The 13,222-nt window shown below is 42.3% G+C and overlaps 1 long non-coding RNA gene across 8 annotated transcripts in view; it reads left to right on the forward strand.

Moving 5' to 3' along the window:
• LOC134481503 (uncharacterized) overlaps window positions 1-13,222 on the forward strand; it is a 133,104-nt gene that overhangs the window by 42,815 nt on the left and 77,067 nt on the right. The gene's annotated exons all lie outside the window — the stretch shown is intronic.

A 13,222-nucleotide genomic window follows, 5' to 3' on the forward strand; every position in this document is an offset into this window, starting at 1 on the left:
GGTAGATTTCAGTGAAATTAGGAGAAATATGATCTCAACATGAAAATTAATTTTATATATGAAATTTCAAAGAATTAATTAAAATATTACATTGTTTTTTAAGACACATTTCAATTATGCTACAAAGTGAACTCTTCATCAAGTCATCATCAAATTTATTTCAGTTTGTCTACCCTTTTTTGAGAATCAATCTGCTATCAAAAAACATATGTATCCAAAAATTTAATCATTCATGAATATATTATTATATTAGAAATATAGTTATTCAGAGCCCATCAAATACAACGCAGATTGGTGTAGTAGATTTTAGTTTAAATAATGATTCATTACATGTCTCTAGAAAGTGGAACACTGGCAAAAAATCAAGTTTCAATCTCAAACATCAGCAAGAAGAATTAAAACACAGAAGTTGAGTATAACTACACACACAAAAAAAAGTCCTCATTATGCAAAAACACATTAAGTGTATCTTGATTTAGAAAAGAGAGCTAGCATGTGAAATTAAGCTAATGTGCCTGAGAATAAAAGATGTCTTTGCTTTCATATGTTAAGTATATGCTAATTCCAGGGAGCAGATTATTTTCTTTTGATTTTCTCTCACTTAATTTCTTTATTATTGTCCTTTGACTCTAGTGCAGTAAAATACAAAATAACTTTCAGTTATGAAGCTCCAAAGTCAAGATGAACTGTCGCTATTTGATTTTTCATTATATTTTCCATTAAATTGTCTTATAAGGCAGAGAATTAATATGCTTTCTCAATGTGATGATGTCGAATTAGGATCAAAATTTCCTATTTTAATAGTATTTTAAAACTGCACTGTATATTTTCTAAACATTACATTTTTATGAGTTTCCATTAAAATGGTCATGAACATAAAAGACAAGATAATAATCTTTGAAAAATAGTAATGATACAAGGAGAAGACAGCATCTCATGATTTGGAGATATATTCATTTATATGTGCTCTCAGACCCCTCTCTTCACAAAGCTATCCCCAGTGGCCATCTGCAAGAGGCTAGTAGCATGAGGCAGCACCTAGTCCTTAAAAACTGGCATGTCTGTCTCTTCTTACTCACTTGGCAAAGTAACACTGCTATCTTTGAATATTCTTGCCTGGTTCTGTAATCATTCTCACATAAAAATAGACAATTATACATAATTTCCATTCCTTGGGATGGTTTAGTGATTTTCTTTAGGCATTCTATACATATTTTAGGCATATTAAGGCAGAAACAGAGGAGTGCAGACATCCCGAGGCCACAGGACAGACTGCCACCTCTGCACACCTCAGCTCACATCCCTTGTCCAAGGGGAAACTGCACAGTACCTCTGGACAGAGGGATATAGAAATAGACAGCCGCTGGTACCCACAGTTCTGGTCTGTGCCCAGGACAGAACTGATCCGGCAAAATATCTCCCTGTACCCAAATCCCATGGGGGAGAGAGCTGGACCCTCAGAAATGTGGATACTCCTAAGAAGTCAGAGGAGAATACCCTCTGCCCACAGTCCAGACCCAAGAGGAAATCACATAGTGCAAACTGTGCCCCCAGGGTGCAAGGACCTACATGAGCAATCGGGGGCAGGACCCTTTGATTCCTACCCGCTAGAGCTGGAAGAGAGTTTCCAGGACCAACGACACAGCTGAGAGCAGAGCACCTGTTCTCAGGAAAGGATGAAGGAAAACAGTTCTACAGGAGTGCTGACACAGAGGCCTACAGAAGGGCCAAGTCACTCCCAGAAACAGCAAGACAAGAAAACACCAGAGACAACCCAAAGGCTAGAGGCAAGTCCAGGAACCTAATCAAGAGACTGGAAGACTACATGGCATCATCAGAGCCCAGTACTCCCACCAAAGAAAATACTGGATGTCCAAACACACCAGAACAGCAAGATTTAGATTTGAAATCACATTTTTTGATAATGATGGAGACCCAGAAATGAACCAACAGACCTATGGTCACTTGATTATTCACAAAGGAGCCAAAACCATCCAATGGAAAAAAGATAGTATTTTCAGCAAATAGTGCTGGTTCACCTGGAGGTCAACATGTAGAAGAATGCAGATCGATCCATGCTTATCACCCTCTACAAAGTTTAAATCCAAGTGGATCAAGGACCTCCACATCAAACCAGATACATTCAAACTAATAGAAGAAAAAGTGGGGAAGCATCTCAAACACATGGGCACTAGAGAAAATTTCCTGAAAAAAACACCAGTGACTTATCCTCTAAGATCAGGAATCAACAAATGGGATCTCATATAACTGCCAAGCTTCTGTAAGGCAAAGGACATTGAGGTTAGGTCAAAGCAGCAACCAACAGATTGGGAAAAGTTCTTTACCAATCCTACAACAGACACAGGGCTTGTATCCAAAATATACAAAGAACTCAAGAAGTTAGACCGCAGGGAAACAAATAACCCTAATAAAAAATGGGGTTCAGAGCTAAACAAAGGATTCACAGCGGAGGAATGCCGAATGGCTGAGAAACACCTAAAGAAATGTTCAACATGCTAGTCATTAGGGAAATGCAAATCAAAACAACCCTGAAATTTCACCTCACACCAGTAAGAATGGCTAAGATCAAAAACTCAGGTGACAGCAGATGCTGGCAAGGATGCGGAGAAAGAAGAACACTCCTCCATTGTTGGTGGGAATGCAAACTGGTACAACCATTCTGGAAATCAGTCTGGAGGTTCCTCAGAAAATTGGACATTGAACTGCCTGAGGATCCAGCTATACCTCTCTTGGGCATATACCCAAAAGATGCCCCAACATATAAAAAAGACACGTGCTCCACTATGTTCATTGCAGCCTTATTTATAATAGCCAGAAGCTGGAAAGAACCCAGATGCCCTTCAACAGAGGAATGGATACAGAAAATGTGGTACATCTACACAATGGAATATTACTCAGCTATCAAAAACAATGACTTTATGAAATTCGTAGGCAAATGGTTGGAACTGGAAAATATCATCCTGAGTGAGCTAACCCAATCACAGAAAAACGCACATGGTATGCACTCATTGATAAGTGGCTATTAGCCCAAATGCTTGAATTACCCTAGATCCCTAGAACACATGAAACTCAAGAGGGATGACCAAAATGTGAATGCTTCACTCCTTCTTTAAAAGGGGAACAAGAATACCATTGGCAGGGAATAGGGAGGCAAAGTTTAAAACAGACACAGAAGGAACACCCATTCAGAGCCTGCCCCACATGTGGCCCATACATATAAAGCCACCCAATTAGACAAGATGGATGAAGCAAAGAAGTGCAGGCTGACAAGAACCGGATGTAGATCTCTCCTGAGAGACACAGCCATTTTACAACAAATACATAGGCGAATGCCAGCAGCAAACCACTGAACTGAGAATGGGACTCCCGTTGAAGGAATCAGAGAAAGGACTGGAAGAGCTTGAACGGGCTTGAGACCCCATATGAACAACCATGCCAACCAACCAGAGCTTCCAGGGACTAAGCCACTACCCAAAGACTATACATGGACTGACCCTGGGCTCTAACCTCATAGGTAGCAATGAATAGCCTAGGAAGAGCACCAGTGGAAGGGGAAGCCCTTGGTCCTGCCAAGACTGAACTCCCAGTGAATGTGATTGTTGGGGGGAGGGCGGTAATGGGAGAAGAATGGGGAGGGGAACACCTATAGAGAGGGGGAGGGGGGGTTAGGGGGATGTTGGCCCAGAAACCGGGAAAGAGAATGACAATCGAAATGTAAATAAAAAATACTCAAGTTAATAAAGATAAAAAAATGGGGTACAGAGTTAAACAAAACATTTTCAGCTGAGGATTATCAAACGGCCAAAAAGCACCAAGGAAATGGTCAACATCTGTCAACAGGGTGCTGAGGGTACCTGGAAGAGAATGGGGGACAAGAGATGGGAAGAAGGATGCCAAGACAGGAGTCTGATCAAGGCGACAATTTTATTTTTTCCCAAGTCTGAATTTATACCGTAATAGGGGTAACAGAGAGAGGGAGGGAAGTGTAGAACATTTAAACAAGGACCCAGTATTCATTTGGCCAGCTGATGTCAACAGGACGTTGGTTTTTCAGAAAGGTTACAGGTCATTACATTGGGTATCTTAATGTCAGATGTATCTCTCAGCAAGGTCAGAACTTTATCATATCATTATTCATCCTGACCACCAGATTTACTTTAGTCTTCTGCAGCTGGCTGGAGATTTTCCATGAACCCAGTCATACTTAACTCTAACCATAGTATTAATATCATTTTTGGAGGGTTTCAAGGGCATTGCTCCCAACATCTCCCCCTTTCTTATAATCAAATGAAAAAGCGACCAAATGGCCATGCTGTCCTGGAATGTGCCCCTCGGGAACTGCGTCTGACTGAAGTTGGAGTGATATTTGTCACATGGCAAAGAGAATCTCATGGCCAGGTTCCATCATGGGATAAGGCAACAGCTAATGGTGGCCCTCCTGTCTTAGGCCCTTTGTTCCTGAATATATCACTCTCTTACCCGTCATTGACTATCCAGCTCACCACGCAGGGGTGACAATTCATTGATGTTTCAGCAAAGGCATCAGGACAGCAGGCAGAAAAAAATCTTGGGCATATACCCAAAAGATGCCCCAACATATAAAAAAGACACGTGCTCCACTATGTTCATTGCAGCCTTATTTATAATAGCCAGAAGCTGGAAAGAACCCAGATGCCCTTCAACAGAGGAATGGATACAGAAAATGTGGTACATCTACACAATGGAATATTACTCAGCTATCAAAAACAACGACTTTATGAAATTCGTAGGCAAATGGTTGGAACTGGAAAATATCATCCTGAGTGAGCTAACCCAAACACAGAAAGACATACATGGTATGCACTCACTGATAAGTGGCTATTAGCCCAAATGCTTGAATTACCCTAGATGCCTAGAACAAATGAAACTCAAGACAGATGATCAAAATGTGAATGCTTCACTCCTTCTTTAAAAGGGGAACAAGAATACCCTTGGCAGGGAATAGAGAGGCAAAGATTAAAACAGACACAGAAGGAACACCATTCATAGCCTGCCCCACATGTGGCCCATACATATACAGCCATCCAATTAGACAAGATGAATGCAGCAAAGAAGTGCAGGCCGACAGGAGCCGGATGTATATCGCTCCTGAGAGACACAGCCAGAATACAGCAAATACAGGGGCGAATGCCAGCAGCAAACCACTGAACTGAGAACGGGACCCCTGTTGAAGGAATCAGAGAAAGGAGTGGAAGAGCTTGAAGGGGCTTGAGACCCCTTATGAACAACAATGCCAATCAACCAGAGCTTCCAGGGACTAAGCCACTACCTAAAGACTATACATGGACTGACCCTGGACTCTGACCTCATAGGTAGCAATGAATATTCTAGTAAGATCACCAGTGGAAGGGGAAGCCCTTGGTCCTGCTAAGACTGAACCCCCAGTGAACGTGATTGTTGGGGGGAGGGCAGTAATGGGGGGAGGGTGGGGAGGGGAACACCCATAAAGAAGGGGAGGGGGAGGGATTAGGGGGATGTTTGCCTGGAAACCGGGAAAGGGAATAACACTCGAAATGTAAATAAGAAACACTCAAGTTAATAAAAAAAAAAAAAAATCTTGGCCTCATTTGGCTAAAGGACAAAAATTTCCTTGCCTGGGCTAGGAGATGTGTAGGTGAGCTTGGCCCTCATTAAAGGCATCCTCCATAGCTAGCCTATGATAATATACCTGAATAGGTTTTGCTGTTATATTAGCTACCTGTTGTTTAATAAAGCTGGAAAAATGATTAAATGCCCAAGGTCCAGAAGATATAACCAAAAGAAGGCCTACTAGGGGGCCGAACAGAGAGGGAAGCAGGGTAGACAACCAAGGGGAGGTAGAAAACCAATTTTGATATCAGCTCTCCACTTTTTCTCTTCCTCATTTTCTCTTTTCCAAGCATTCTCTGGCTTTTTTCATGTTCTCTTTAATCATATTCTAAGACACAAGAAGTATCCAAGCAATGCCTTTCTCTTACAAACCAGAATTCAGTGTGATTGCTCAAAGTTGGAAAATTAAGGGTAAAAAGCCAATCAGAAATAAGTATACTTGTTAGCATGTATGGTTTATGTAAAAGAAGGGCCAGACAATTGTTCTTTCTGATTAACCTCTGACCCTCAAAGACAGTGTGGGTCAAAATTAAAATAGTCAGATACACTTAAAACAATGCTTCATATTTGATAGATGTGTAAGTTTAAAAATGGAATGAATTTATATGATTGTAAATATTTACCATGAAATATCACAGAAGGGATTTCACCAGGCAGAGAATTACAATTTTATCTGATATTAAACATTTTAAATAATTTGGAGAAACCTCAGCATTAAATTATAACCATCAGGAAAAAATTAAAGACTTTAATAGGTATCCCGTGCATGTTATGTAAGAAATAAGCAAACCCCATGTCAGTACAGTACAGCATCAATGACTGAAAGTTAAAAAATACATAAGTTGATACATAGAAGGAAAAGATAACATGTTGACTGTCATTGTTGAAATTCCCAAAATAATTCCAATAGACAATTCAATCTGGCTTCCTGCGACAATCATAATTGCATTATCCAAAAAGCCAAATCCTATGAAAGGTATCACATTGTAGAAGAATACGTATGTCAGCTGTCCTAGAGTGGGTGGTAGAGCTTCCAATTTTTCTTGTATGATGGCAATGTTCTCGAAGTGGTGCAGCTCTTGGGGCAAGCAGCTCCTCTTGGTGGAATGCAGGCTGTAGATGAAGTCATGTGTTTGCTTTGCTCTGTGTTCAGCGCCACCATAGGTTCCTTCTTAGGATGAGTGCCCAGAAGCCAGGGAGTAGGAACATACAGGCTCTTTTAACAATTTTATGGTAAATATTATCCCTGTATTGGCACCTGATTGAAACATTCTAAGGCCCCAAGTATATCCACGTATCCAATCAAGGTTACAAACAATGGAGGTAAATTTAATATTTAGGGGGATGCACCATTCCCTTGTTTTAGAATTAGAACCTTCACAATGGGAATCTGGGACATGTATATTAGTAGGATGGGAGGTATTATAAGTCAAACAACATGGTGTATTGGGTGATAAAGTTCTTAAGAACATGGGAAAGGGGCCAGGCAAGGAAGCTAGGGGGTGGCCGGGTGGAACAACCAGATCAGGTGACAAGTAGCATTCAGTCACACAGCTAAATGAGGAAGCTTTCTTGGGACAAAAAGGCCAGTGCAAAACGAGCACAACCTTTGTGCCTATAAAACAGAAAAGGAAGCAGAGAGGCAGATAGAATCTTTTACTGGCTGTCTCTCTGGACTTAGATTCTCCCTTAAGGAGTACCTCCCTTCAGTGTCAGCTCGGTGGCTATGCCTCTCAAGAGACCCAAACATCACTAGACTTCCAGTAAGAACTGGTAACAAAAGGATGGAGAGATGGTTTGGACCTGGGTGCTAGATGCCAAATGACTGAAAAAAGAGTTGTATGGCTTGTCCAAATTAGGGAGGAAGTTTCTTCCAGACTGTCAGACATTCCTGGTGACCTTGAGTCAAGAGACCAGGAGTAAATAGCATTTGAGTCTCTAGAGTGTTGAAGTTAGGCTTCCCCAGGGTGTGTGATCCGATTAAAGCCTCAGCTATCAGAAAACAAGTTATAGTCAAAGATAACTGGTTATAAGGTTGGGGATTTAGCTCAGTGGTAGAGCGCTTGCCTAGCAAGCACAAGGCCCTGGGTTTGGCCCCAGCTCCAAAAAAAAAAAAAAAAAAAAAAAAAAGGAAAAAAAAAAGATAACTGGTTATAAGGACTCTTTCTGCTGCCATTCCTGAGGCAGGGGTCACAACTGAGTTGGGCTTCCTGCCTCTTTCAACCAATAAAGAGATTGCTAACACTGGAATACTGACCTTTAATAGAACTACAGCCCTCTCCACGCCTCTGAATTCTAGGACTGCAGTATTAGCCCTTCACTAAGCTGTCTCACTGGGTTAGAGGGCCATGGAAAAGAAAACATTGTTCCTGACCTTGGCCACAGCCTTCAGTTGGAGTAGGCTGAAGAGCCCATGCCAAGACTTTCTCCTGTTATCATCGCAGAGTAAACATAGCCAAAGCCTGTTCCAAATTCTGTCTTGCAAAAAAAGTTACTCACAGTCTGCTGCAGACTCTTTCTGAAACTACTTTTGGGCTCCTCTGCCCTCCAACCTGGGGCATTTTGATGACAGGGGCAGGAACTGACTGTTGCAGGGATAGGATCAGAGGCACTCTCTATGTCAAAGATGACTAGTGGGGAAGGTGACTTAATGCTGGAGATCAACTCCTCTCTTGGAATAGGGCCAGAAGATAAGGCAGGCTCCCTCAAAGAACTTCTCTTAATGAACACTCTCCTTCTATGAGCAAGTGTTGAAGGTCTGGCCACTGAAGGCAGCTACTGGAATTTTTTTCAGGGCCAAAAGTCTCATAATAGTCTTTAATATAATCACTAACTATCCACCATCTTTTTGCTGTCAAAGAATCAGCCCTGGCTGGCCTCATCACCTTGAAACTTCTCTCGTACCGGCTCTGCCTGAGCTGCACCGCTGCCCACATGCAACCTGCAGCTTGCTTGCTAGCAGGCCTGTGTGCCTGCCACCCTTAGCCCCACATTTCCCTACTCCGTGCTGTCTCTTCTTTAGAAGCTGTGAATGTCTAAGCAGGAGGGAGATCCTTTCTTCACGATCCAAGGCAAAGCTTTCAGGTTCTTGTTAATGCCTGCTTCACACAGGATCACTCGCTAACCTGGAGTCCTTCATACACATGTGATGAAGTGTTAACAGTAGCTAGATTGGGCAAGGGGAGCAAAGGGAGGGGCATCTTTCCTTGGGGAGGAGACTCAAGAGACAAAGACAAAACTCCATGGCAGAAAACAATTTCTGTCAAGCAAATTATATCCAAGTTAAGCACCAAAAGGACCAAGTAAAAGTCTTTGACAAACAAAACAAACAGTTCCATGATTTCAAACACAGTCGTCAGTCCAAGTCCAAAAATGAAACAAAAGTCACAAAGACATGACAATATCACAGAAAACAAACTAAACAAGACCGAGACAAGGCGTCCTAACAGATGCCTGATACTTTTCAATACCTGGCCCAAACTGCAGCTTAACCTTAGCTGCTTCTGGGGTGAGGAGGACCATCTGATCCCACCTCCCAATGGGAATCTAGAGTGTCCTCTAGATTCATTTCTCCTCCTAGAATATCCTTTAGGGCCTGTGGCCTGTGACAACTAACACATCTGCCTGTCACAGACATAAGCCCTTCACGGGACCCACAACAACCACCGAGGGGACTCTAACCCCTCTCTAGGGGGCACTTGAACCCCCTCTGAAGGGACTCGAACCCTTCAGACAGAAGACACGGACAACACAAGACAACATGAAACAAAGATGAGACAACATGACACAGAGACAAAACAGAAAATAACACAGAACACAAAACAGATTTGCTTGAGCTTACCTCCGATCTCCTCACCAATTGTGGTCTGAGAGGAGTGCACTTCCTGGCTGATGCACCAAAATGTTGTAAGACCCCATTGTGGCCTTACCTCAGGAGCGCCACCCACAGAGCACAGATTGACAAAGTGACTGCTGCAATAACATGAGGGTTTTTTACTCCACGTACCTGGGGTTGCTCTTCCATGCAGGGGGAACTCTTATTCATTACAGAGGGCAGACTTCAGCAACAGGGTTAGCTGGCCCATAAAACAATAACTTACTCTGCACTATCTTTTTGTATCAATTGTTCCCTCCTGGGGGAATCATGGACAAATATTTCTTACAAAGTCTAAGAATTTCTTTAAATCATTTTTCTTAACGCTTTTGCTCCCATCCTGAGTGATTCCCTGAGTCCTGTCACAAAAGCTGACTGTAGAATGCTTGTCCCATCACTCACCACTGAGATCTGCGTCTTCCAGGGAGAAACACACCAAGCATCTGAACCAAGGTTAGGCAGTCCATGGTAGCCAAAAGTCGGGGGGGGGGCAAAGGCTCTGAAGAAGAAGGAAGACAGGACTGTCTATTGACTGGGGATGATGTTGTCCTCCAGGAGACCTCCAAACAGCTCCACATTGGACGCCATTTATCAACAAGGGCACTAAGGGTACCTGGAAGAAAATGGGGACAAGAGACTTGAAGAAGGACGCCAAGACAAGAGTCTGATCAAGGCGACAATTTTATTTTTTCCCAAGTCTGAATTTATACCATAAGAGAGGTAACAAAGAGAGGGGGCAAGTTGGAAGCATTTATTCAGTCCAAGGACACTGTATTCATGTGATCAGATGAAGTCAACAGGATGTTGGCTTTTCAGAAAGGTTACAGGTCATCACATTGGGTATCTTGACATCAGATGTATTTCTCAGCAAGGTCAGAACTTTATCATATCATTATGCATCCTGGCCACCTGATTTGTATTAGACTTCTGCAGCTGGCTGGGGATTTTCCATGAACCCAGTCATACTTAATTCTAACCATAATATTAACATCAATAATGGAGGGCCCAACAACCATCCTTAGTCATCAGGGAAATGCAAATCAAAACAACCCTGAGATTCCACCTCACACAAGTCAGAATGGCTAAAACAAAAAACTCAGGTGACAGCAGATGCTGGTGGGGATGTGGAGAAAGTTGAACACTCCCTCATTGTTGGTGGGATTGCAAACTGGTACAACCACTCTGGAAATCAATCTGGAGGTTCCTCAGAAAATTGGACATTACACTACCTGAGGACCCAGCTAAAACTCTCTTGGGCATATACCCAAAAAAATGCCCCAACAAAAAACAAAGACACATGCTCCACTATGTTCATAGCAGCCTTATTTATAATAGCCAGAAGCTGGAAAGAACAGATGCCCTTCAACAGTGAAATGGATTTAAAAAATGTGGTACATCTACACAATGAAGTACTACTCAGCTATCAAAAACAATGACTTCATGAAATTCATAGGCAGATGGAATGAACTAGAAAATATCATCCTTAGTGAGGTTACTCAATCACAGAAAAACACATAGTATGCACTCATTGATAAGTGGATATTGGCCAAAATGCTCAAATCACACAAGATGCAATTTATAGACCACAGGAAGCTCAAGAAGAAGGATGACCAAAATGCAGATGTTCCCACTCCTTCTTAAAAGAAGGAAAAATATTTATAGCTGCGGATTTGGAAGCAAAGTTTACAGCAGTGACTCAAGGAATGGCCATTCAGAGCCTGACCCACATGTGGCCCAAATATATACAGCCACCAAAAGTAAGTAAGATTGATGAAGCTAAAAATGTATGTGGAAAGGGACTGGATATAGATCTCTCCTGAGAGACACATCCAGAGCACGTCCAATACAGAGGTCAATGCTAGCAGCAAACCACTGAACTGAGAATAGGAACCCCCTTAGGGGGAATTAGAGGAAGTATTGAAAGAGTTGAAGGAGCTTGCAATCCCGTACAAACAACAATGCCAACCAACCAGAGCTTCCAGGGACTAAACCACTACTGAAAGACTACATGGACTGACCCAGGGCTCCAACTGCATATGTAGCAGAGAATAGCCTTGTTGGGGCACCAGTAGAAGGGAAAGCCCTTGGTCTTGCCATGGTTGGACTCCCAGTGCAGGGGAATGTGGGTGAGGACAATAAGGGGGATGTATATGGGGAATACCCGTATGGGGAGGGGAAAGGGAGACGAGGGAATGGGGGCTTCTGGACAGAAAACCAGGAAGGGGAATAACCTTTGATATATAAGTAAAGAAATATATAATTAAAATTTATTTAAAAAAGGCAGAAACAATGCTATTTGGTTAAACATTAAATTTTTCATAAGGCTCACATGTATCATGAACAAAAAACTGTAGAATTTCATAAAAGCTAGTGTCTCAAAATGTTACATTATATTTCTTCATCTGTGATTCGACCAAGGTTATATATTATATGCTCAGGAATACTCAATATTCCTCCTTCCATCACTGTGTGTTCTATTGGTACATTTGTTCTGACAATGTCTCTTTTTCCCTCTTTTCCTTCATGGAATTCCCTATATTTGACCTCCTTCAAAATTCCCACTTATTTTTTTAATTAATCATTTTATTTGGTTACATTTCAAATAGTATCCTCTTTCCCAGTTACCCCTTCTCTACCACCCCTATCCACTCTCCCTTCCCCCCTTCTCCTTTGCTTCTCCAAGGGTCCAAGGGTGCTCCTGCACCCATTCTCCCACTCCTGCCTCACCCCTTTAGCATCCCCTGTGCTGAACTTCAAGTCTTCCTCCCTACCATAGATGTCATACGAGGCCATCCTCTGCTACATATGTATATGGAGTCCTGGATCCCTCCATGTATTCTCTTTGATTTGTGGTTTAGTCTCTGGAAATTCTGAAGGGTCTGGTTAGTATATATTGTTCTTCTGATTGGGTTGTAATACCCTTCAGTTCCTTCAGACCTTTCTCTAGCTCTTCCATTGGTGTCCCTGGGCTCAGCCCAATGGTTGGCTGTGAGTGTCTGCATCTGTCAGGTGCTGGAAGAACTTCTCAGGGAGAACTATATCAGGCTCCTGTCAAGTAAGCACTTCTTGACATTAGTAATAGTGTCAGTTTGGTGTCTGCAAGTGAGATGGATCCCTAGGTGAGGCGGCCTCTGATGGGTTTTCATTCAGTCTCTGTTCCATTTTTTGTCCCTGTCTTTCCTTTGGACACAATCTAACCTCGATTTTCCTTCTTGCAGCAGTACCATCTATCATTTCTTTAACTTTCTACCATCAGAACATATTTGTCTTACATTTATGACATGTTTTTAAAGTTTCTCATTCATTATCTTTAACTCATTTACCAATAAATAGGGAGGAGTCTTTTCTATTTATATATTTGTTTTACTTATTCACTTTACTTCCAGCTTACTGCCGCACTCCTAGTCAGCCCTCCCACAATCCTTCTCCCATCCCCTGTCCCCTTCTGAGGATGTGAGAGTACCCTGGGTATCCCCAACTTGGTACAGCAAGTCTCTATAGAGCTAGGTGTCCCTTTCCCTGTTGATGCCAGATAAGCCAACATATCTCATGTACAGGGAACAGCATTTGGGATATGACCTGCTCCAGTTGTTCAGGACCCACATGAAGATCAAACTGCCATATCTGCTTGTGTAAGGAGGCCTCCTAGGTCCAGCCTGTTTATTCTTTTTGGTTGGTGGTTGAATCTCAGATAGCCCC

The sequence above is a fragment of the Rattus norvegicus genome, chromosome 13 (genome assembly GCF_021556685.1).
Source record: "Rattus norvegicus strain SHRSP/BbbUtx chromosome 13, alternate assembly SHRSP_T2T, whole genome shotgun sequence".
In the NCBI taxonomy this organism is placed as follows: domain Eukaryota; kingdom Metazoa; phylum Chordata; class Mammalia; order Rodentia; family Muridae; genus Rattus; species Rattus norvegicus.